General features: G+C 46.7%; 1 long non-coding RNA gene across 1 annotated transcript in view; it reads right to left on the bottom strand.

Annotated features, from left to right (window-relative positions):
- Window positions 1-26835, bottom strand: part of LOC145361743 (uncharacterized) — a 73420-nt gene that overhangs the window by 8638 nt on the left and 37947 nt on the right. The window contains exon 2 of the long non-coding RNA XR_013889859.1: window positions 1517-1622. This is a non-coding gene — a long non-coding RNA (uncharacterized LOC145361743). The remainder of the gene's footprint in view (window positions 1-1516; window positions 1623-26835) is intronic.

Here is a 26835-nt window from a genome sequence, read left to right as displayed (position 1 = left end):
GATAGTTCTACGGCCTGGTAGGTATGGATATGATCGGTGCAACTTGTGGGCCGAAGGGCCTGTTTGTGCTGTAGTGTTCTATGTTCTATGTGCAGGCCAGGTTGATTGGCCATGCTAAGTTGATCCTAGTGTCAGGAGGTTTAGCAGAGTAAATGCGTGCGGTTATGGGAGTAGGGCCTGGGTGGGATTGTGGTCGGTACTTAATGAGGGAGAATTAATTTGGTCAATGCACCTAGCCCCAGCACCATTTTCAGACTGTGGGAGAAAACCGGAGCACTTGGATGAAACCCACGCAGACACAGGGAGTACATACAGACACTGGCCCAAAGCCAGATTTGAACCTGGGTCCCTGGTGCTGTGAGGCAGCAGTGTTAATCACTGTGCTATCTTGTCACCCATTGGGTGAAATACCATCAATGCCTAACTTCCGTCTTGGGTGGAAGTAAAAAATCCAATTGCACTACTTTCAAAATGGCCCCATTTCTTAGAATAGATGTACAGGATATATAAAAGTGTTTAATTTATTAGTTCACTGCAAAACTCTCCCTCCCCCAGTGGGAAATAGATAGTGTCTCAACCAAATGGGCAGCATGGTGACATAGTGGTTAGTACTACAGCCTCACAGCGCCAGGGATCCGAGTTTGATTTCTTAGGTCACTGTCCGTGTGGAGTTTGCATGTTCTCCCCATGTCTGCGAAGGTTTCCTCCGAGTGCTCAGGTTTCTTCCCAAACTCCAAAGATATGTAAGTTAGGGTGGATTGATCTTGCTAAATTGCTCCTTAGTGTCTCAAGATGTGTAGGTTAGGTGGCTTAGGTATGCTAAATTGCCCCTTAGTGTCCAACGATGTGCAGGTTAGGTGGATTGGCCATGCTAAATTGCTTCTTAGTGTCCCAAGATGTATAGATTTAGGTGATTGGCCATGCTAAATTGTCCCTTAGTGTCCAAAGATGTGCAGGTTAGGTAGATTGGCCATGATAAATTGCCCCTTAGTTCTCAAGATGTCTAGGTTAGGTGGATTGGCCATGCTAAGTTGCTTCTTAGTGTCCCAAGATGTGTAGGGATTAGGTGGATTAATTGGGAATCTCTGGTCCTGCTGCAGTAAGTGGAGATTTGGCTGAGTGCCAAATTCTCCATCCTCGCTGGTAGCAGTGGCAGGGTATATGACTCCGGTGATCCTAGCCGATGCTCCTGGTTCCAGGATTCACGTCCAACAATATTGCAGCTTCCAGGTGTAGGCGTGCAACACGGGAAAAGTTGACAATTGGAAGTGGACGTTATCACTGACTGAGGACACCACCGTCTGCATGTTTCCCTCCAAGCCACACGCCATCCTGACTTGGAACTCAACCTGGAGACGCAGGGTGAGGCTCTGGGGACCTGGATTCGAATCCCACCACGGTGAAATTTGAATTCAATAAAAATCCAGAATCTACTGATGACCATGAAACTGATTCTCGTAAAAACCCGACTGGTTCACTAATTGTCCCTTTAGGGAAGGAAATCTGCCGTCCTTACCTGGATTAATTTGGGAGTTGGCCGGGGGTGTGACAGATCTTTCCGTTAAAAAACCCATGACTCTGTATCCCTAGTGAAAACACAGGCTTTTTCATTTACTGCCATCCTGGAACAAAAAGGAACAATGATCGTTTAGGATGTAAGAGCCAGATAGAAAGGAAATGAGACCAAGTGAGACATGACATGTACACGAATAAATCTGAGGTCCAGCCCCATTGAATTTGTGTGCCGGGGTCAAGGTTGATGGAGTGAAATTGCTTCTCTTTATTAATCTTCCTTTGGGATGGATTAGGCCAGTACTTATTGTCCATTCTTAATTGCCCTTGTGGCAGTTAATGTGGGGTAGGCAAACACACAATGCCGTTAGGGAAGGAATTTTAGGATTTTGATCCAGTGACAGTGATATACGGTGTTGGGGCGGCACGGTGGTTAGCACTGCTGCCTCACAGCGCCAGGGACCCGGTTTCGATTCCAGCCTTGGGTCACTGTCTGTGCGGAGGATGCACACTCTTCCCATGTCTGCGTGGGTTTCCTCCGGGTGCTCCGGTTTCCTCCCGCAGTCTGAAAGACGTGCTGGATAGGAGCTAAATTCTCCCTCATTGTACTCAGAGTGTGGCAACTAGGGGATTTTCACAGTAGCTTCATTGCAGTGTTAATGTAAGCCGACTTATGACACTAATAAACTAAATATAGCTTCTTTTAAGATATTTATTCATGGGATGTGGGCATTGCTGGCTGGTCAGTATTTGTTGTCCATTCCTAATTCCCCTTAAACTGAATGGATTGACAGGTCAGTTCAGAGGGCATTTAAGTGTCCACCCCGTTGCTGTGGCAGAGAGCAGCTCATCAATAAACTTTGTTGTTGTTAGTTTGAATCTAAGCCTGCGCATTCCTTTTTGTTAAAACTCACAATCCCTAACGTAGTTCAGACATAGCAAATAAACCCCACCTTCATTTTGTTCAATGAATTTATTTTCCTTTCCGGGCGTTGCTGCCTTGTTGTCTGGTCTTGTTTCTTCCCCCTTTATGTTGATTCAGATGGTTTTTATATAGCAATTCAGGTCTCATTTGAGTAGAATTTTCCTGCCCCACCCACTACGGGAATCATAGCGGGTGAAGGGAGCAGACTTAGCAAGTTGCACCTTAGTGTCCAAAGATGTGCAGGTTAGGTGGATTGGCCATGCTAAATTGCCCCTGAGTGTCTAAAGATGTGTAGGTTAGGTGGATTGGCCATGCTAAATTGTCCCTTAGTGTCCAAAGGTATGTAGGTTAGGTGGATTGGCCATGCTAAATTGTCCCTTAGTGTCCAAAGATGTGCAGGTTAGGGTGATTGGCCAGGCTACATTGTCCCTTAGTGTCCAAAGATATGTAGGTTAGATGGATTGGCCAGGCTAAATTGTCCCTTAGTGTCCAAAGATGTGCGGGTTAGGGTGATTGGCCAGGCTAAATTGTCCCTTAGTGTCCAAAGATATGTAGGTTAGATGGATTGGCCAGGCTAAATTGTCCCTTAGTGTCCAAAGATGTGCGGGTTAGGGTGATTGGCCAGGCTAAATTGTCCCTTAGTGTCCAAAGATATGTAGGTTAGGTGGATTGGCCATGTTAAATTGTCCCTTAGTGTCCAAAGATGTGCAGATTAGGTGGATTGGCTGTGCTAAATTGTCCCTTAGTTGTCCAAAGATATGTAGGTCAGGTGTATTGGCCATGTTAAATCGCCCCTGACTGTCTAAAGATGTGCAGGTTAGGTGGATTGACCATGCTAAATTGCTGCTTGGTGTCCACTGATTAGATTAGAGTTAGGAGGGTTAGTGGGGTCAATACATGGGGCTATGATGACAGAGAATAAGATGCCCTTTTTCAGAGTCAGTGCAGATGTGATGGGCCCAAAGGCCTCCTTCTGCGCTGTCGGAATTCTATGATTCCTTATCTCTGTTTTAAATCTGCTACCGCTTACGCTAAAACTCTGACCTCTCATTCTAGAATGCCCCACAAGAGGAGCTATCCTTTCCACGTCTGCTTTGTCAGTACCTTTTATCATCTTATATACCTCAATTAGATCTCCTCTGATTCTTCAAAACTCTGGAGAGTAAAAGCCTAAACCGTTCAATCACTCTTCATCAGGCATGCCCCTCATCTCGGGAATCAATCTAGTGAACCACATACTCGGCAGTCGTACCTGAGTGCGATCCCGCGCTTGTCGAGGAAACTCCACAAGGTAAGCCACGCAGTAAGCCTCGGTGATAAAAGATTCAAAATCGGAGTCTCTGACATGGGAAGGGAGAAGAGAGATTGAATTTGGGTCAGTGTGCGTTATACTCCAACGGGGAGCTCAATTGGAAACCCAAGATGGAGACCCCTATCACTGGTGGAGCTGGTTAAGTCATGGACCACCAACACTCGGGGGGGGGGGCGGTGGTGGGAGAGGGCAACTCAGGAGTTCATTCATGGGTGTAACAGCTTGAATCAGGCAATTGGAGATGGTCCTTTTAGAATATGAACTCCCTGATTAAGGGCCCAATTGAGAGAGAGCTTCTTGCTTTGTAATGAACAAGGTGCATCAGTTCCTCTGGCACTCCAAGTGTAGACTGCTAACTGACAGCGCTCTGTAAGAACCTAAGAAATAGGAGCAGGAGTAGGCCATCTAGCCCTTCGAGCCTGCCCCGCCATTCAATAAGATCATGGCTGATCTGAAGTGGATCAGTTCCACTTTCCCGCTTTCTCCCCATAACCCTTAATCCCCTTGTCTGTCAAAAACCTATCACCTGTGACTTAAATATATTCAGCGAGGTAGCCTCCACCACTTCAACGGGCAAAGAATTCCAGAGATTCACCATCCTTTGAGTGAATTCTCTTCAACTCTGATCTAAACTGCGCCCCCCCCACCCTTATCTAGAGGGCTGTGCCCTCTAGTCCTGCTATCCTTTCTAAGCGGGAAGAATCTCTCTACCTCTACCCTATCCATCCCCTTCATTATCTTATACGTCTCTATAAGATCCCCCCTCACCCTTCTAAACCCCAACAAGTACAGACCCAGTCTATTTAGTCTCTCTTCATAAGCTGTTGTCTGTAGGCTGTTGCCGGACTTATAAATAAAGGGACTTTGGTGACCCCCTACAGTGCAGAAGGCTGTTCTGCCTCTGGGGGCTTATTGAACTAGGTTAAGCCATTATTATTGCCTGTGCCATGCACAGAGTTGAGATTGAAGCTTTCAATTCAATAAAACAACCCTCCCTGGGAAATTATAACTAATATTTTAGCGACAAAACTCATTGTGATAAGATGATTGAACGGGGGAGGGGGAGAATAGCTCTGTAATATAAATGGTAGTGTCAGTACAGTTCATTAAGAGGTATGCACGAGAGTTATTTCATGGTGATATTAAAGAAAATATTATTATCATAGTAATCATCCTGCGCAATGACATTCCTGGAATAACGTTTAATTCGAACAAGGGTGGAAAGCTTGGTGAACCACCAAAGAGCAGAATTTTAATAGTCAAACAGCTGCGATAATGGCTATCCTTATTCGGTGTGAATAGAAGACCATTGCTTAACTCTTCAGTAATTTAACCTTTCCTTACCTAATTATTCTTCGGGTAGCCTGGCCCTGTGTTCTGAACTGTAAGTATATTTACCTCATCTACCTATCTAACTGCTATCTCCGGCCGAGTCAACAGTTAGCTAAAGACACATTCCAGTTTCCTTAGGGGCAGCACGGTGGCACAGTGGTTAGCGCTGCCGCCTCACAGCGTCAGGGACCGCGTTCAATTCCGGCCTCGCATCACTGCCTGTGCGGAGTTTGCACATTCTCCCCGTGTCCACGTGGGTTTCCTCCGGGTGCTCCAGTTTTCTCTCACAGTCTTATTGGCATTGGCCATGCTAAATTCTCCCTCAGTGTACCCGAACAGGTGCCAGAATGTGGCGACTAAGGGGTTTTCATAGTAACTTCATTGCAGTGTTAATGTAAGCCGATTTGTAACATTAATAAATAAACTTAGCTCAGCTCGAGCAGAGAAAGATAGTTTCACGCCAGTTAGCTATAAGGCAAATCATAAAATCCCTACAGTGCAGAAGGAGGCCATTCAGCCCATCGAGTCTGCACTGACAACAATCCAACCAAGGCCCTAATCTCGTAATCCCATGTGTTTACCCTGGTAGCACCGTCAGCACAAAGTACCAATTTAGCATGGCCAATCCACCTAACCTATACATCTTTGAACACTAAGGGGCAATTTAGCATGGCCAATCCACCTAACCTGCACATCTTTGAACACTAAGGGGCAATTTAACATGGCCAATCCACCTAACCTGCACATCTTTGGACACTAAGGGGCAATTTAGCATGGCCAATCCATTTACCCGCACATCTTTGGACAGTAACTAAGCATGGTCAATGTTGCTACATTGTCACAGGTATCAATGTACAATGAAAGGTATTGTTTCTTGCATGCTATACAGGCAAAGCATAGCATTCATAGAGAAGGAAACGAGAGAGTGCAGACCTTTACATCTTTGGAGTGTGGGAGGAAACCCGGAGCACCTGGAGGAAACCCATGCAGAGATGGGGAGAGCGTGCAGGCTCCTCACAGGCAGTGACCCGAGTGCGGAATCGAACCCGGGTCCCTGGCTGGCTTTGAGAGGCAGCAGTGCTAACCACTGTGCCAAAGTGCCACCATACATGTTTGCTGCAAACATTCGAACAGCCTCCACTGTCAAACCCTGTTTGTGAAAATTCACTGATCATCTCTTAAAGACCCCCAGGCAAATGATCTATATTTGCCATCTAGGCTGCTTTGATTTCAGACCTTTCCTCCGCTAATCCGTGGGGCGCAAGGCAGGTTAAAGGTCAAGCTGAGAGACGGACGCAGGGTATTGGAAACAAGCTGGACGTGACTGAGCATTTTGCAGTAACCCATGTATTAATCATCGTCATGGAAGCGCTAGGTTTGTTCTGTTGGGCAAGATAATGACCTCTTCCCCTGTAATTGACAATGAGCGCAAGATCTGGAATGTTTGCCAGATTTTAAACAGTAGCTCAGGAGGTTTAATCAATGAATAAGGAACATGGGAGTTTTGAACCTCAGAAAATGTTTTAATAATTCAATGGTTCTCGACTTGCCAAAATAATTGTGGAGAGGTAGCTAAAGGCTGCTAATCTGTTGCTATATGTACACCCATTACTCACTGCCCACGTACTTTTACTCATATACTGGGGAGTTGGACAATTCCCAGCTACTCAGTTATTAGCCGCAGACTGGATGGTACTTCCCGCAGCCTTGAAATCATCTGTGCTTTGAATATCCCCAATTTTTCATCAGCATGTCCTTGGTGCCTACAGCTGCCTTGGTCCTTAGTTCTGGAACGACTTTCCACTTCTCTCCCTTTCCCTTTATGACGATCCGATGGCACGGTGGTTAACACTGCTGCCCCACAGTGCCAGGGTCCCAGGTTCGATTCCCGGCCTTGGGTCACTGTCTGTGTGGGCATTCTCCCCATGTCTGCGTGGCTTTCCTCTGGGTGCTCCAACCTCCTCCTACACTCCAAAAGACGTGCTAGTTAGGTGCTAAATTCTCCCTCAGTGTACCCAAACAGGAGTGTGGCGACTAGGGGATTTTCGCAGTAACTTCATTGCAGTGTTAATGTAAACCTACTCGCAACACTAATAAATTAACTTTAAAATGGGTGGCACGGTGGTTATCATTGCTGCCTCACAGCGCCAGGGACCCAGGTTCGATTCCCAGCTCGGGTCACTGCCTAGGCGGAGTCTGCACGTTCTCTCCATGTCTAAATTACACACGTGTTGTACATCCTGGACAGGTCACATTTGGGAGACTCAGGATTCTTATTGGTGGAAGCCCCACAAGAGTGGGAGTTACGCTCCCCCCTTCATCTTGAACCCCGTTTTTCACCCAACTTTTTTTCTCCCACCCTCCCCATCTCCCATCTCCGTTGTTGTCCCATCTCCCCCACAGCACCACCTGTCTCTCATTCTGACGCTTTGCTTTCATGAGCACTGACACATGTTCTGCGTGAGCAAACGCTTTGCAATATTGCCTTTATGCCGCTATTAGCACATTCTTTAGTCTTTAACCTCACCATGCATGTGCCCTTTAGGGGGAATTTTCCCAACCCCCCCCCCCGTGGCGGGTGGACTGGGAGAATCTGGCCAGAGCCAAAAAGGTTGGAAAGCCTTTGTCAGAAAATTATCTCGCAATATTTCCACTGACAGGTAAATAGTGGGTTGCTCTACCTGCCGACAAGGTGGGGTTGGGGTGAATGCTATTGGCCAATTATTTGCATCTCACAAGTACTCAATAAAAAACTCACTGCCCGCCGGCGTCCCATCAGGCCTTTCAACCTTCTGTCATGCCAATGGGAAGTCACCTCAGTGCCAACCCAGATTGCTAAAGCGTGGTGGGCACAAGGTGGTGCCCAGCTGGATGAAACTTCAAAGATTTCTGCCTCCTGATCTGCTATTTACCACTCTGCCAGGGCAGGTTGGTACCTGCCTTCATCCCTGTGCCAAGGTGGTCTTCATGGGGACAGCACCATTTGGCCATGCTAAATTGTCCCTTAGTGTCCAAAGATGTGTAGGTTAAGGGGATTGACCACGCTAAATTGCCCGTTAGTGTCCAAGAATGTATCGGTTAGGTGGATTGGCCATGCTAAATTGTCCCTTAGTGTCCGAGAATGTGTAGGTTAAGGGGATTGGCCGTGCTAAATTGCCCCTTAGTGTCCAAGAATGTATAGGTTAAGGGGATTGGCCATGCTAAATTGCCCCTTAGTGTCCAAGAATGTATAGGTTAGGTGGATTGGCCAGGCTAAATTGTCCCTTAGTGTCCAAGAATGTGTAGGTTAAGGGGATTGGCCATGCTAAATTGCCCGTTAGTGTCCAAGAATGTATAGGTTAGGTGGATTGGCCATGCTAAGTTGTCCCTTAGTGTCCAAGGATGTGTAGATTAGGTGGATTGGCCATGCTAAATTGCCCCTTAGTGTCCAAGAATGTGTAGGTTAAGGGGATTGGCCACGCTAAATTGCCCGTTAGTGTCCAAGATTGTGTAGGTTAGGTGGATTGGCCATGCTAAATTGTCCCTTAGTGTCCAAACATGTACAGTTTAGGGGAATTGGCCATGCTAAATTGTCCCTTAGTGTCCAAAGATATGTGGTTTTGGGAGATTGGCCATGCTAAAATTTCCCTTTGATCTGATAAAGTCTCATCCAGACTCGAAACATTGGCTCTATTCTCTCTCTACAGACATGGTCAGACCTTCTGAGTTTACCCAGCATTTTCTGTTTTCGTTTCAGATTCCAGCATCCACAGGATTTGGCTTTTATATTAAATTGCCCCTTAGTGTTTAAAGATGTGCAGGTTCGACGGATGAATCTTGGTAAATGTGTGGGGGCTGCAGGGTGGGGAGGGAAGCCTGGGTAAGATAGTCCATCAGAGAATGGGTGCCGACTCAATGGGCCGAATGGTCTCTTCTACACTGTGGGGATTCTTTGATTCTGTGAGATAAAATGCCAGAGATAGGGGACCTCGGAGACCTGGAATGGTGAAAATGGTTGGAGGACTGAGGTGGTTAAAGACACCAAGCTGTGAAAAGCCTTATCACGGCTTTCCACACCAGCCTGATCGCCCAACAGAAATCTTTTCTCCCTCATTATGAAGAATTTGATTCAGCCACCGAGACAAATTTAATGCTAAACCGGGGAGAGAAAATGAATTAGAATTTTAAATTAAAACGCTTCGCCTCACTATGAGATGAAGACGCAGTTGACTTTGCATTTTTCGCTTTAACTTCAAGTAGACTGGTTAATTATTTTCACGGATTATTAAGGCAAAGAAAACCCAGTTCAGTTGGCTGCACTTGTCGACATGAGTGTAATCAGGGGTGATACTTCACTGGCCAGCTTTGTTATGCAGGCGCAATCTGTTTGCTGGTATCTCCTGACTGATTGTCAGCACATTTTCTGCCGAAATTATGCAAGGTAAGTCTTAAAGGAGTTATTCCCTATGGCCAAATCGCTTGCCGTTCCAAAGCACCATATTGTTAAATCAGGGGGAAACATTAGAAACATAGGAACTAGAAGCAGGAGGAGGCCATTTGGCCCTTTGAGCCGGCTCATTTTGATCATCGTTGATCATCAAATTCAATATTCTGATCCCCTCCCTTCCTCCCCATAGCCCCCAAGAGCTATATCTAATTTCTTCTTGAAATCACACAACTTTTTTGCCTCAATAAATCTCTCTGGGAGTGAGTTCCACACATTCACCACCCTCTGGTGTGAAGAAATTTCTCCTCACCTCTGTTCTATCCTCAAATTAACACCCCTCGTTCCGCACTCCCGCCACCATCAGGAACATTCTTTCTGAATTTACCCTGTCTAACCCTATTAGAATTTTAGAAGTTTCTATGAGATCCCTTCTCACTTTTCTAAACTCCAGTGAATATAATCCTAACCGAATTCATTTCTCCCCATCTGCCGTCACAGGAATCAGCCTGGTAAACGTTCGCTGTACTCCCTCTTTAGCAAGGACATCCTTCATCAGATAAGGACACCAAAACTGCACACAATACTCCAGGTGTGGCCTCACCAACACCCTGTACAATTGCAGCAAAACATCCCTATCCCTATCCTCAAATTCTCTCACTATGAAGACCAACATACCTTTTGCCTTCTTCCCTGTCTGCACTTACTTTGAGCGACTGATGCACGAGGAATCCAAGGTCTCGTTGATTATCCATCTCTCTCAATTTACACCCACTCAAGTAATAATCTATCTTCCTATTATTGCTACCAAAGTGGATAACCTCACATTTATCTACATTATACTGCCATGCAGATGGCCACACACTCAGCCTGTCCAAATCACGCTGGAGCATCTTTGCATCCTCCCCACTCTCCTACCTAACTTTGTACCATCTACAAATTTGGAGATAGTACATTCAGTTCCCTCTTCCAGATCATTAACATGTAATGTGAACAGGTGGGGTCCTGGCACAGATCCCTCTGGGACCCCACTAGTCACTGACTGCCAATCAAAAAAAGGCCCATTTATGCCAACCCTTTGCTTCCTATCTGCTTTCTATCCATCTCAAGACATTACCTGCAATTCCTTTAACTTTACATAGTGGTCTGTTATGTGTGACCTTGTCCAAAGCCTTCTGAAAGTCTCAATAAACCACATCCGCTGGTTCTCCTCGGTCAACTCTACTAGTTACATCCTCGAAGAATTCCAATGGGTTCGTCAAGCGTGAGTTCCCTTTTGTGAATCCATGCTGACTTTGTCTGATTAAAACACTGCCTCCCAAATGTTGAACTATGATATCTTGATAATAGACTCCAGGAACTTCCTCAGTACCAACGATAGGCTTACTGGTCTATGGTTCCCTGATTTCGGGGCTTACATTAGCTACCCTCCAATCTGTAGGAATTATTCCAGAGTCCAAAGAATTTTGGAAAATAACCACCAATGGATCTAATATTTCCAGAGCCACTCTGGGATGAAGATTATCAGGACTTGGAGATTTATCCACCTTCAATCCCAACAATTTCCCCAAAATCATTTCTTTACCAGTGCTGATTTCCTTCAACTCCTCACTAAAACATGTTTCCCTCAGCACTTCTGAAACATTATTCATGTCTTCCTTTGTGAAGTCTCAAGCAAAGTACGAATTTAATTCCTCAGCTATTTCTTTTGTCACGGTAATGAATTCTCCTGTTTCTGACTGTAAGGGCTTACATTCACTTTTGCCAACCTTTTTCTCTTCATGCATCTGTAGAAACTTTTACAATTAGTTTCTATGTTTCCCGATAGCTTACTTTCATACTCGCTTTTTCCCTTCTTAATCAATCCCCTTTTCCTCCTTTGCTGAATTTTAAACCGCTTCCAATCCTATTGCTTTTTCTTGCCAATTTAATGCTTCTTTCTTGAATCTGATACTATCTCTAATTTCCCTTGTAAGCCATGGTTTGGCCAGAATTCTCTTACCATTCTTCTGCCAAACTGGAATAAATAACTTCTGGAGTTCACCTATTTGTTCTTTAAATCCCTGCCAATGTCTGTCCCCTATGTTTCCTTTCCCAATCTGTCATGGCCAATTCTTGCCTTGTATTATCGTAGTTACCTTTACTGAGATTCAGAACCCTGGTCTCAGAATCAACTGCATCATTGTCCAACTTGACAAAGAATTCTATCATATTATGGTCACTAGTCCCCAAGGGTTCTCTCACAACTTACAGATGCATGATAGAAAGCATTCTTTCTGGTTGTATCGCAGCTTGGTATGGGCTCCTGCTCTGCACAAGACTGCAAGGTCGTGAATGTAGCCCAATCCATCACACAAACCAGCCTCCCATCGATTGACTCTGCCCACACTTCCTGCTGCCTCGGCAAAGCAGCCAACATCATTAAGGACCCCACACCACCCGACGTTCTCTCTTCCACCTTCTTCCATCGGGAAAAAGATACAAAAGTCTGAGGTCACGTACCAACCGACTCAAGAGCAGCTTCTTCCCTGCTGCCGTCAGACTTTTGAATGGACCTACCTTGCATTAAGTTGATCTTTCTCTACACCCTAGCTATGACTGTAACACTACATTCTGCACTCTCTCCTTTCCTTCTCTATGAACAATATGTTTTGTCTGTATAGCACGCAAGAAACAATACTTTTCACTGTATGTTAATGCATGTGACAATAATAAATCAAAAAAATCAAAGTCAAACTAGATTGCTAACTAATCCTTTCTCATTGCACGATACCCAGTCCTAGATGGCCTGTTCCCTTGTTGGTTCTTCAATGTTTTCTTCCACAAAACCATCCCATATGTACTCCTGAAATTCCTCCTCTATTGTATTGTGACTAATTTAACTCTTCCAATCTATATGTAGATTAAAGTTGTCCATAATCACAGATGTTCCTTTAACACAAGCGTCTCTGATTTCCTGTCTAATGCTTTTCCCAACATTACCACTACAGTTTGGTGGTCTGTATACCACCCCTATCAATGCCTTTTGCCCCTTGTTGTTTCTTAACTCGCCTCATATAGATTTGATTTTATCTGATTTATTATTGTCACGTGTATTAACAATGAGTGAAAAGTATTGTTACTTGCGCGCTAAACAGACAAAGCATGCCATTCATAGAGAAGGAAAGGAAAGAGTGCAGAATATAGTGTTATAGTCAGAGCTAGGGTTTAGAGAAAGATCAATTTCATGCAAGGGAAGTCCATTGAAAAGCCTGGCAGCAGTGGGGAAGAATCAGTTCTTGAATCAGATAGTACGTGACCTCAAGACTTTTGTTATTTTTTTCCTGACGGAAGAAGGTGGAAGAGAGAATGTCTGGGGTGAGTGGGGCCTTTAATTATGTTGGCTGCTTTGTCAAGGCAGTGGGAGGTGTAGAAAGAGTCAGTGGATGGGAGGCTGGTTTCACATCATCTATGCTAATATCTAATGCTAATGCACAAAGAGGTGCAGGTTAGGTTGATTAACCATGAGAAATGTATGGGGTTATGGGGAAAGGACCTGGGTAAAATGCTCTGTCAGAGAACAGATACAAACTAAGTTTAAAGTTTATTTATTAGCAGGCTTACATTAACACAGCGATGAAGTTACTGTGAAAATTCTCTAGTCGCCATACTCCGGTGCCTGTTCGGGTACACTGTAGTATGGCCCAATGCCCTACCAGCGCGTCTTTCAGACTGTGGGAGGAAACCGGAGCACCCGGAGGAAACCCACGCAGACACGGGGAGAACGTGCAAACTCCACGCAGACAGTGACCCAAACCAGGAATCGAACCCAGGTCCTTGACGCTGTGAGACAGCAGTGCTAAAAACCACTGGGTCACCGTGCTGCCCTTAGATGGGCTGAATGGCCACCCCTGCACTGTGGGGATGCTATGGTTCTGTCGATCTTGATCATAACAGCCTCTGCAATATTTTCCTTCAGCCTAAAACGGAAGCATCGCCTTTGTATTCAAACCCACTTGAGACAAGGGACCAACATTTCATTAGGTTTATTTTTGGTAGTTTTTGTTCTGTACTATTCACTGACTGTACACGATCGCTGAACTCACTTCAGCAAAGCGCTGTGTTCCTCCACAAACCCTGTCTCGCCGCCATCCCCGAAAACACTGATTTATATTTTGTCAGACCTGATTGTTTGAGAACTTTGAAATGATTCATTTTCCCAGTTAAGTACATCACATCTCATCAGCGTCTCAGCTTTCTTATAAATTTAGCCTTGTTTGCAATGCAGTAAATTGTAATTGCCTCCTTGCATTGCGAAAATCAAATCTTTAATTTATTTCACTATTTCTGAAAGCGTTTTTCAATTCGAAGGCAAGGCAATCAGTCACCTATTGTCCTGTTTGTTTGTTCATCTCATCTCACCTCATTGAAGATATAGACGGTGACAAATTCCACTCTCGCTTTCCCACGGCGTAGCACTCAACCTTAGAGCACGGTTGGAGGCCAATCAGTCCATCCTAGAATCCCTACAGAACAGAACCAACCTCCCACTCATTGACTCTGTCTACACTTCCTGCTGCCTCGGCAAAGCAGCCAGCATAATTAAGGACCCCACGCGCCCCGGATGTTCCCTCTTCCACCTTCTTCCATCAGGAAAAGATACAAAAGTCTGAGGTCGTGTACCGACCGACTCAAGAACAGCTTCTTCCCTGCTTTTGAATGGACCTGCCTTGCATTTAGCTGATCTTTCTCTACACCTTTGTTGTTCGTCCATCATCATCTGCGAGGACATCGACACCGTCAGTCATTTTGAGGCTGGTGTCCAAAGATGATTGATCAGGCCAATTCGGGCACAGAATGTCCTGGCACATATTGGACAAACATGTGTAACATGAGTCTGTTGACACCCTAGCTCTGACTGTAACACTACATTCTGCACCCTCTCCTTTCCTGCAGAACGGTATGCTTTGTCTGTGTAGCGCGCAAGGAAAAGTACTTTTCACTGCAAGTTAATGCATGTGACAATAATAAATCAAATCAAGGAGGCCATTCAGCCCATCAAGCCCGTACTGACCCAGGCCCTATCCCCATAACTCCACATATTTGCCCTGCTAATCCCTCTGACACTAGGGTCAATTTAACACGGCCAATCGACCTAACCTGCACACCTCTGGAGTATGGGAGGAAACAGGAGCACCTGGATCCCTCTCACACCCATGCAGTGGGGAGGAAACCCATGCAGACATGGGGAGGACGTGCAAACTCCACACAGACAGTGACTCAAGTTGGGAATTGAACCCAAGAACCCGGGACTGTGAGGCAGCAGTGCTAACCACTATGCCACCCAATCATGTTTCTGCCACCTCTCTAGAGCTCACTATCCTGCATTTCCCCTACCTCTATTCCTTCTTTGGTGTCACTGGCTGGGCCGGCATTTGTTGCCCAACTCTAATTGCTCTTGAACTGAGTTGTTTGCTAGTTAATAGACCGAATGGACTCCTCTGCACTGTAAGGATTCTTTCTATGATTATTTATAGTGTTAAGTGTTCGTAGAAAGCATCCTGACAGTGCAGAAGAGGTCATTCAGCACTGACTCTCTGATGGAGCATCTTGCACAGTCCCTCTATCCCCTCTTTCCCTGTAAAACCCAACACATTTAGCATGACCAATCCACCTAACCCGCACATCTTTGGATACTAAGGGGCAATTTAGCATGGCCCATCCTCCTAACTTACACATCTTTAGATACCAAGAGGCAACTTAGCATGGCCAATCCACCTAACCTACCCATCTTTGGACACTAAGGGGCAATTTAACATGGCCAATCCACCTAACCTACCCATCTTTGGACACTAAGGGGCAATTTAGCATGGCCAATCTACCTAACCTACCCATCTTTGGACACTAAGGGGCAATTTAGCATGGCCAATCTACCTTACCTACCCATCTTTGGACACTAAGGGGCAATTTAGCATGGCCAATCCACCTAATCTGCACATCTTTGGACACTAAGGGGCAATTTAGCATGGCCCATCCTCCTAACTTACACATCTTTAGATACCAAGAGGCAACTTAGCATGGCCAATCCACCTAACCTACCCATCTTTGGACACTAAGGGGCAATTTAACATGGCCAATCCACCTAACCTACCCATCTTTGGACACTAAGGGGCAATTTAGCATGGCCAATCCACCTAACCTACACATCTTTGGACACTAAGGGGCAACTTAGCACGGCCAATCCACCTAACCTGCGTGTCTTTTGGACTGTGGGAGGAAACCGGTGCACCCGGAGGAAACGCATGCGTGGGGAGAACGTGCAGACTCCGCTCAGACAGTGACCCAAGTCTGGAATTGGACCCCTGTCCCTGTGATGCAGCCGTGCTAACCACTGTGCCATCCTATTCACCGTTCTGCTGTGGGTCTGGAGTCACATGCAGGTCTCACTGGGCAAGGGTAGCAAATTTCCTTCCCGAAAGGGGCATCCATGAAACAGATGGGTTTTGTTTAACAACAGTGGATGATAGTTTCATCACCACCATTACTGAGATTAGCTATCAGTGCCAGATCTTATTAATTGATTTCCAGTTCTATACTGCTGCCATTTTTATTTAATACAAATGTCACCATCTGCCATTGAACCTGTGTACACACAGCATGAGATGGGTTTCTGGATTGCTAGTCGAGTGGCAAATCTTAAGCGTCCAACGTAGGTAGAAGAAATGGTTGTGTTCGTGTGTGGTAGTAGTAACCCAAAATAATGCTCTGGGGGGTTCAAATCCCACCCCAGCAGATGGTGAAATTTATATTCAATAAAAATCTGAAAATATGGAGTTTAATGCTGATCATACAACCATTGTAAATTGTTGTAAATCCCATCTGGTTCATTAATACCCCCTTAGGGAAGGAAATCTGCCATCCTTACCCAGTCTGGCCTACATGGGGGTACAGACTCTTAAAAATGTCCTCTGAAATAGGCCTAGTAAGCCACTCAGTCCAGGGGCAATTAAGGATGGGCAATAAATCCCACAAACGGATAAAATAAACTATTTTTATTGATTGGCGTCACACGTAGGCTTATATTAACACTGCAGTGAATTTACTGTGAAAATCCCCTAGTTGCCACACTCCGGTGCCTGTTCGGGTACGCTGAGGGAGAATTTAGCACGGCCAATGCACCCTAACCAGCACGTCTTCTGGACTAAAATCCAAATTGAATCGATTCTTCTGCAGTGCAGAAAGAGGCCATTCAACCCATCGAGTCTGCGCCGATCACAATCCCACCCAGGCCCTATCCCTGTGACTCCACATATTTACCCCGCTAATCCCTCTAACCATCGCATCTCGGGACACTAAGGGTCAACTCAGCATGGAGAAGGCGCCTAACCAGCGTGTCTTTCGGAGGAAACTCAATGCAGACAACGTGCAGGCTCCAGTTATACGGTGACCTGAGCCGGAATCGAACCGAGGTCCCTGGCGTTGTCCCTGGCAGCACTGCTAACCAGTGGTAAAGAAGGGAGAGAGACTGACTGAGATAACCAAATGACCTTCTGTTGCAAGGAATGGTCAGCTAGATTCCCAACCCAGTAGCCAAACATAGCTACTGCGAGCTTTTTCAGCAGTCTGTGTAGAACTTACATTCTGGTCACTTTTGCCTGGGTGTCAATATGCCTGAAATTAAATAGACGGTTGAACATGCAAGCTCTGAACACTCCATTTCTTGTGAATTGCTTATTCCTTGCAGGAGCTGTCAGCGATACCATGAGACTGCAGTCAGGAAAGATGTCATCGACAGCAGTGGAAAAATTAATGTAGGAAAAGGAAATGCGATTAAATATCAATTCTTATTCCCAAACAGTGCAGAGGTCTCAATAAAGCTTAGAGTCGGCTATTCAGAGAGTCAACTTCGGTTGGATCAGCTATAATTTAGCCATGCATCCACTGGGTGGCACAGTGGTTAGCACTGCTGCCTCACGGCACCAGGGACCCGGGTTCAATCCCCAGCCTCTGTGTGGAGTTTGCACATTCTCATCGTGTCTGCGTGGGTTTCCTCCAGTTTCCTTCCGCAGTCCAAAGATGTGCGGGTTAGGTTGATTGGCTGTGCTAAGTTGCCCCGAGTATCAAGGGGATTCCCAGGGTAAAATATGTGGGGTTACAGGAATGGGGCCTGGTTGGGATTGGCCCAAAGATGTGCAGTTAGATGGATTGGCCATGCTAAATTGCCCCTTAGTGTCCAAAGATGTGTAGATTGGGTGGATTGGCCATGCTAAATTGCCCCTTAGTGTCCAAAGATGTGCAGATTAGGTGGATTGGCCATACTAAATTGCCCCTTAGTGTCCAAAGATGTGCAGATTAGGTGGATTGGCCATGCTAAATTGCCCCTTAGTGTCCAAAGATGTGCGGGTTAGGTGGATTGGCCATGCTAAATTGCCCCTTAGTGTCCAAAGATGTGCGGGTTAGGTGGATTGGCCATGCTAAATTGCCCCTTAGTGTCCAAAGATGTGCAGGTTAGGTGGATTGGCCATGCTAAATTGCCCCTTAGTGTCCAAAGATGTGCAGGTTAGGTGGATTGGCCATGCTAAATTGCCCCTTAGTGTCCAAAGATGCGCAGGTTTGGTGGATTGGCCATGCTAAATTGCCCCTTAGTGTCAAAAAATGTGCGGGTTGTGTGGATTGGCCATGATAAATTCGCCCTTAGTGCCCAAAGATGTGCAGGTTTGGTGGATTGGCCATGCTAAATTCACCCTTAGTGTCCAAAGATGTGCAGTTTAGGTAGATTGGCCATGCTAAATTGCCTCTTAGTGTCCAGAGATGTGCAGGTTAGGTGGGTTGGCCATGCTAAATGCAAGAGGATTATGGGGGGCCTGGGGTTGGGTACTCTGTCGGACAGTCAGTGCAGAATCAATGGGTTGAATGCACCGTGGGAATTCTATGAGAGACAGAGAATGGGGGACCACACACCACCAGCCCACCCCACCCATGATTCATTTACCATCGGTGGGGGTAACTCACCATCATCTGCCAGCGGGGTCTTTCAGTCTCGCCAATGTCTACAACATTTTGCGTGGCTTGCTTGTATTGCCACTATGGAGCCCACCCTGATGCCATGGTCCGCGGGTTGAAGGGGAGGGGGTGGCGGTGGGGGCAGTAGTTCAGCTTTGCCCTGAATGGAAAATCCCACCAGCGGGAAGTATGGAAAACCTCTCTCCGGAGAGATTCAGGGAGAACATCGCAAATCTTGGGTCTCAGGCATCTGGAGGCTCCGACGTAGAGTTTGGAATATATTGTGGCTGTAATGTTCTGTGTTATTTTTGATATATATCTCATGTTCACATCTCTCACGCTTGAAGAAAATTAATTTTGAAAGCCTAATGTGGGACGGTCTTTAAAAAAATTATTAGACCCTTAAGTGATGTTCTTTACAACGGCACACATTCATAATTACTTCTCTCCCATCTCCGCAGACGATTTACTCACACTCGAAGCGTTTCCAGCTGGAGGCGTCAGGAGAATAGAGAATGCAGCAAGGACAGTGGGTAGAGTGTGAGAGAGTTAACATGTGGTCAGTGTCCCTTTAAAGGCAACACAGCCAAGAAAGGGTCACTTGTCTTGAGGGGCCATTTGGTACTCAGAGTGCATAAACCGTGCGTGGGCACGGTGGCACAGTGGTTAGCGCTGCTGCCTCACAATGCCAGGGATCTGGTTCGATTCCTGGTTTGGATCACTCTCTGGGCGGAGACTGCACACTCTCCCCATGTCTGCATGGGTTTCCTCCGGGTGCTCCGGTTTCCTCCCACAGTCTGAAAATCGTTAAGTGCGTCGGCCGTGCTAAATTCTCCCTCCGTGAACCCGAACAGTTGCCGGAGTGTGGCAACTAGGGGATTTTCACAGTAACTTCACTGCAGTGTTAATGTGAGGCTACTCGTGACACCAATAAATGAACTAAACTAATCACCCCAGCAGGTGGAGCCCTCTCAGGTAAAGGACAGATAGAGGACTGGGCCAGCTAGGGGCTGCGAGCTTCTGGAAAGCTTTTCCTTGCTAGTAAATACCTTTGTTAGTGGATACAAGGTGGCACAGTGGTCAGCACTGCTGCCTCAAAGCATCAGGAACCCAGGTTCAATTCTCGGCTTGGGTCACTGTCTGTGCAGAATCTGCATGTTCTCCCTGTATCTGCGTGGGTTTCCTCCGGGTGCTCCAGTTTCCTCCCACAGTCTGAAAGATCTTTGGACACTAAGGGGCAATTTAGCACGGCCAATCCACCTGACCCGCACACCTTTGGAGTGTGGGAGGAAACCGGAGCACCCGGAGGAAACCCACGCAGGCGCAGGGAGAATGTGCAAACTCCACACAGATGATTGTACGAAGCTGGAATCGAACCCGAGTCTCTGTCGCTGTGGGGCTGTCGTGCTAACCACCATGCCACCGTACCGCCCAACTCTTTAACCAAACTACCATTCATGTGAGGCGATGACAGACTCTTGCTCGATAGTGTCTCTGTCCTATTTTAAAGGTGTTAAGAGAATGCGAGTGTTTGAATAGTTGTGTGTGTCTGTGTTTCACAGGTTCTGTGTGAAGTGAATGCTCATTGGGCTGGTTTGCCTTGTGAGGCCGGTGTGGTGGTGACGGATTGAAAAGAGCTGACAGGATGGATACCTGCGCTGATGTGAATCTGGAAGCGTCACACGCCAGATTTACCCGGGCCTGACAGCTCGGATTACACTGTGAAGCTCACACGTATGTGTCAACTGTGGTGTATGTTTGTCCTGAGACGCCTCAGTGGCAGGACAAGCCAGACTATTTCCGAGCATTGTGACATTGGCGGTTTCTGAATCCATGGTGCCTGCTTCGTGTTAGTCCCCTTCAGGTTATTGTCTGCTTCAGGCTGGGAGGTGCTGACTTACACAGAATAACCAGGCCTGAGCTAATGTGTCAACGCACGCACTGAACTGGGCAAGCTTATTGACTGTGGAAGCATCGCAGCTGGACCTGACTCTGCTTCTTACACACACACACACACACACACACACAAACACACACACCCGCCAATATTTATTGCCCATCCCTAGTTGCCCTTGACTGCTGGGCCACTGCAGAGGGCATTTAAGAGTCAACCACATTGCTGTGGCTCTGGAGTCACATGTAGGCCAGACAGGGTAAGGACGGCAGATTTCCTTCCCTAAAGGGTATTAATGAACCAGATGGGTTTTTCTGACAATGGTCTAATGGCATCAGTAGATTCTTAATTCTAGATTTTTTTTATTGAATTCAAATTCCACCATCTGCCGTGGCGGGATTCGAGCCCGGGTCCCTGGAACATTAGCTGAGTTGCTGGGTTACTAGTCCAGTGACAATACACGAGGCCTTCTCTATAAAATAGCTGCAGGACAGCCAATATTGGCGGGGGTATGTTGCCCACTGATTCTTTGATTTGGTTTGATTTGATTTATTATTGTCACATGTGTTGGGATACAGTGTAATGTATTGTTTCTTGCGCAACGTACAGACAAAGCATACCATTCATAGAGAAGGAAAGGAGAGAGCGCAGAATGTAGTGTTACAGTCAAAGCTAGGGTGCAGAGAAAGATCAACTTAACATAAGGTAGGTCCATTCAAAGGCCTGAGGTCTGAGCAGGGAAGAAGCTATTCTTGAGTCTGTTGGAACGTGACCTCAGATTTTTGTATCTTTTCCTGACGGAAGAAGATAGAAGAGAGAATGTCCAGGATGTGTAGGGATCTTACTGATGCTGGCTGCTTTGCCAAGGCATCAGGAAGTGTAGACAGAGTCAATGGATGGGAGGCTGGTTTGTGTGATGGGTTGGGCTACAACTACCCTTTGTAGTTTCTTGCGGTCTTGGTCAGAGCAGGAACCATACCAAGCGTGATACAACCAGAGAGGATGCTTTCTATGGTTGATTTGTAAAAATTGGTGAGAGTCACTGCAGACATGCCAAATTTCCTTAGTCTCTTGAGAAAGTAGAGGCGTTGGTGTGCGGGAGGGGTGGGGGCAGTTTGGAATCTGTGAGGTGGGGGTGGGATCCTTCTTTGTGCACGTTATCCAGAACTAACATACATCTCCATCAAATCACATCTCAATCTGATTTGATCTGAGGATAACAATGCCAGCTTCTCCAACCCCTAACTTGCCGATAGAATCCCTCTTCCCCAGACTCAATCTGATAAATCCTCCTCCTCCACACACTCTTACCTCCCTTCTAAAGCGAGGCGATCAGGGCTGGATGCAGCTGTGGCCTAGGCAGAGCTTTAGAAAGTCGCAGCATTAACTTCCCTGTCCTCCAGTTCTCAGTATCTCTATTTGGGAGCCCAAAATCCCAACTGCTTTGTTAACTACTGTCTCAGTACAAAGACTGTCTCAGTAGAGGATGTGGTTAAGAAGGCGTATGGTGTACTGGCCTTCATCAATCGAGGGATTGAGTTTAGGAGTCGGGAGATAATGCTGCAGCTGTATAAGACTCTGGTCAGACCCCACTTGGAGTACTGTGCTCAGTTCTGGTCACCTCAACACAGGAAGGATGTGGGAGCCATTGAAAGGGTGCAGAGATTTACAAGGATGTTGCCTGGATTGGGTGGCATGCCTTATGAGGATAGGTTGAGAGAGATTGATCTTTTCTCCTTAGAGAGATGAAGGATGAGAGGTGACCTGATAGAGGTGGATAAGATGTTGAGAGGTATTGATTGAGTGGATTCTCAGAGGCTTTTTCCCAGGGCTGAAATGACTGCCACAAGAGGACACGGGTTTAAGGTGCTGGAGAGTAGGTACAGAAGAGATCTCAGGTCTTTCACTCAGAGGGTGGTGGATGAGTGGAATCGGCTGCCAGTGGTGGTGGTGGAGACAAATTCATTAGGGTCTTTTAAGAGACTTCTGGATGAGTACATGGGACTTAATAGGATTGAGGGCTATAGGGTAAGCCTAGTAGGTAGAGATAAGATCGGCGCAACTTGTGGGCCAAAGGGCCTGTTTGTGCTGTAGTTTTTCTATGATTCTATGATTCAATACATCCTGCCACTTCCAAAGATCGATGCAAATGAACCTCAAATCCCTCTGTTCTGACGAAGGGTCATCCAGCCTCGAAACATTGGCTCTATCCTCTCCCCACGAATGCTATCAGACCGGCTGAGATTTTCCAGCATTTTCTGTTTTTGCACCTCTCCCTGTTACCCTCTTTTCAAAGTAAGAAGTCTCTCAACACCAGGTTAAAACCCAACAGGTTTATTTGGAGCTTTCGGAGAACTGCTCCTTGATCAGGTCCGGAAGCTCTTGATTCCAAATTAAACCCATTGGACTTTAACCTGTGAGACTTCTTACTGTGCCCCAACCCCAGTCCAACGCCGGCATCTCCACACCATCTCTTTTCAGAGTGAGTCATTTGGTTTATATCGCTTCTGCTGAGACCTATTGCCAAAACCCATCACCTCACATTTCTCTGCATTAAGTTCCATCTGCCACTTCTATTAAGCTCCATCTGTCACTGGTCTGTCCGTTCTGTTGGCCTGTCACTGGCCTGTTGAGGCCGATGGAAATCACTCTCGCTGCCTGTCGCCCGTCCAACTTTCACATCATCGGCAGGTTTTCGATATTTTACTCTCCATTCCAGCCCACTCTTATTTGTCAAAACTGAGACAAAATTCAGGGGCGGCACAATGGTTAGCACTGCTGGCTCACAGGGACCAGGGTTCGATTCCTGGCTTGGGCCACTGCCTGTGAGGAGTCTGCACATCCTCCCCGTGTCTGCGTGGGTTCGCTCCGGTTTCCTCCCACAGTCTGAAGATGTGCATTGGCCATGTTAAATTGTGCCTCTTAGTGTCCCAGGGTGTGTAGGTTAGTGGGATTAGCAGGATAAATACCTGTGGTTATGGGGATAGGGCCTGGGTGGGATTGTTGATGGTTCAGACTCGATGGTCCGAATGATCTCCTTCTGCACTGCCTAATTGTCCAAAGACGTGTAGTTTAGGTACATTGGCCATGCTAAATTGCCCACTAGTGTCCAAAGAGGTTTGAGTTAGATGGATTGGCCATGCTAAATTGCCCCTTAGTGTCCAAAGATGTGCAGGTTAGGTGGATTGGCCATGCTAAATTGCCCCTTAGTGTCCAAAGATGTGTAGGTTAGGGTGGATTGGCCATGCTAAATTGCCCCTTAGTGTCCAAAGATGTGCAGGTTAGGTGGATTGGCCATGCTAAATTGCCCCTTAGTGCCCAAAGATGTGTAGGTTACGTGCATTGGCCATACTAAGTTGACTCTTAGTGTCCAAAGTTGTGTGTGTTAGGTGCATTGGCCATGCTAAATTGCCCCTTAGTGCCCAAAGATGTGTAGGTTACGTGCATTGGCCATACTAAGTTGACTCTTAGTGTCCAAAGTTGTGTGTGTTAGGTGCATTGGCCATGCTAAATTGCCCCTTAGTGTCCAAAGATGTGCAGGTTAGGAGGATTGGCCATGCTAAATTGCCCCTTAGTGTCCAAAGATGTGTAGGTTAGGGTGGATTGGCCATGCTAAATTGCCCCTTAGTGTCCAAAGATGTGCAGGTTAGGTGGATTGGCCATGCTAAATTGCCCCTTAGTGTCCAAAGATGTGTAGGTTAGGTGGATTGGCCATGCTAAATTGCCCCTTAGTGTCCAAAGATGTGTAGGTTACGTGCATTGGCCATACTAAGTTGACTCTTAGTGTCCAAAGTTGTGTGTGTTAGGTGCAGTGGCCATGCTAAATTGCCCCTTAGTGTCCAAAGACGTGCTGGTTAGGTGCTAAATTCGGTGTATCCGAACAGACGCCGAGTGTGGCGACTAGGGGATTTTCACAGTAACTTGATGGCAGTGTTAATGTAAACCTACTTGTGACACTAATAAACTAAACTACATATTTGAGCTGGACACGAAGGGAAAAGCCGGGAAGAGGGAGACACACATGCTCACAGCTTCAGGAGGGAGCGAACATCGCTTGGTGTGGAGGGGGGTAGGGAGTGGGGGGTTGGGCGGGGGGAATCAATGTGTCAAAAGTAATCAAAACGGAGTCCAAAAGTCAGCGTTCGGCTTGGGCTGAATCCAAAGGCAATGAAGGGAAAGAGAGAGAGAGAGAGAGAGAAAAAACACAAGACTCTCCCACGCCGTGCTAAAGCAAACAACACATCTCCTCACAAAACCTCGGGCAATGTCCCCTGGGAATAATTACCACTTCTGCTGACATCTCTGCGCCTTCGCTCCACTGCCTTAGCCCACGGATTGTTGTTGCCTGCGGAGAGATCGGAGAGCCGCAGAGCAAATGGAAGGAGACGCAAAAGAGAAGGGAATCTAATTGACAGTCCCGCAGTAGGTGGAGGGTCTGGGAGTGGGGGAATAAAAAGGCAAAGCAGTTTTCTTTCACGCCTGAACACACACCTGGCAACTCGACAAGCACTTTACTCAGAGCAGCAACATCACAGCCTGCAAAGGTGCTCGCGTTTCGACATTTACTGGTACCTCTCCAGACCCGTGTCTAAATATTTCCATTTGTTTCCTGGTATCAGGAGTTGAGACTGCCCGAAGTTAGGAAGGAGCGGTGTGTCACGCACATATATCAAGCAGTGCCCTTGCACTCCTTGTGAAGCCAGACCCCTTATTGTCTCAGCTTAAAGGCACAGCTGCTTTCTCGAGCAATGTCTCCCCATCAAGACACGACAGGATGTCTCAATCGATCGCCTCTTGCTGCCAGCCGCAGCTCAGCTTTACCTCAGCGCCAACCGGCCAAGCTCCTGAGTCCACGGCACGCTGGTTTCAGCACCTATTTTATCGTACCCTGCCAAAGCAGGAAGCGAGGGCAAGGTGCTGTTGTCACTGAGCTAGTAATCCAACAAATGTTGGGCATCATGGTGGTTAGCACGGCTGCCTCACAGCGCCAGGGACCAGGGTTCGATTCCAGCCTCAGATCAATGTCTGTGTGGAGTCTGCATGTTCTCCCCGGGTCTGCGTGGGTTTCCTTCGGGTGCTCAGGTTTCCTCCCACACGCCAAAAATGTGCAGGTCAGGTGGATTGGCCATGCTAAATTGTCCCTTAGTATCCAAAGATGCGCGGGTTAGGTGGATTGGCCATGCTAAATTGCCCCTGTGTCCAAAGATGTGCGAGTTAGGTGGATTGGTCATTCTAAATTGCCCCTTAGTGTCCAAAAATGTGTAGGTTAGGTGGATTGGCCATGCTAAATTGCCCCTTAGTGTCCAAAAATGTGTAGGTTAGGTGGATTGGCCATGCTAAATTGCCCCTGTGTCCAAAGATGTGCGGGTTAGGTTGATTGGTCATGCTAAATTGCCCCTTAGTGTCCAAAAATGTGTAGGTTAGGTGGATTGGCCATGCTAAATTGCCCCTTAGTGTCCAAAAATGTGTAGGTTAGGTGGATTGGCCATGCTAAATTGCCCCTTAGTGTCCAAAAATGTGTGGGTTAGGTGGATTGGCCATGCTAAATTGCCCCTTAGTGTCCAAAAATGTGTAGGTTAGGTGGATTGGCCATGCTAAATTGCCCCTTAGTGTCCAAAAATGTGTAGGTTAGGTGGATTGGCCATGCTAAATTGCCCCTTAGTGTCCAAAAATGTGTAGGTTAGGTGGATTGGCCATGCTAAATTGCCCCTTAGTGTCCAAAAATGTGTAGGTTAGGTGGATTGGCCATGCTAAATTGCCCCTGTGTCCAAAGATGTGTGGGTTAGGTTGATTGGCCATGCTAAATTGCCCCCGAATGTCAGGGGGATTAGCACTGTAAATATGTGGGGTTATGGGGATAGGGCCTGGGTAGGATTGATGTTGGTGTAGGCTCGATGGGCCGAATGGCCTCTTTGTGTACTATTGGGATTTTATCTCCTATTCTAGTACTTATTTTGGCAATCATCACTCACTGGCTATTAAACACATGGGGCTGGATTTTACTGGCAGGGAATTGGGGGATGTTATTTGCCCCCCCAACTGAAAAGTCAGTCAACAGCGCCCATCCCACGCCCCCCACACCCATCTTAGGCCTGCAGCCATTTTGTACTGGGAGTTAACCTCAACCGTGTCAGGGTGAGATTGCCCACTCATGTCTCAGACATTGGCGTACTTTAAAGAGCCAACCTGATTGGTCAGCAGCTCCGTCGACCCATCAGCACCAGGTTTGAACAGAGGCATATAGACACTTTTTTCAGCCAAGCTACTTGGGCAGGGTGGGTAAAGTTCGATGGAGATCCACTCCTGACAATCTGCCTCTGACCATGGATAACTTCCCTGAGGTTCAGTAGGCAGCATTCAAAGGATTCAATGCTCATTGGCAGAAACCTGCCAATTTGGATGTCCAATAACGTTAGGCGTCTGGCCACCATCGACCTTAATGGGACAGAGTTGTT

This window comes from Carcharhinus amblyrhynchos, chromosome 35, assembly GCF_965287045.1.
Source record: "Carcharhinus amblyrhynchos chromosome 35, sCarAmb.v2.hapA, whole genome shotgun sequence".
In the NCBI taxonomy this organism is placed as follows: Eukaryota; Metazoa; Chordata; class Chondrichthyes; order Carcharhiniformes; family Carcharhinidae; genus Carcharhinus; species Carcharhinus amblyrhynchos.
This window is presented reverse-complemented; position numbering and strand designations above follow the sequence as displayed.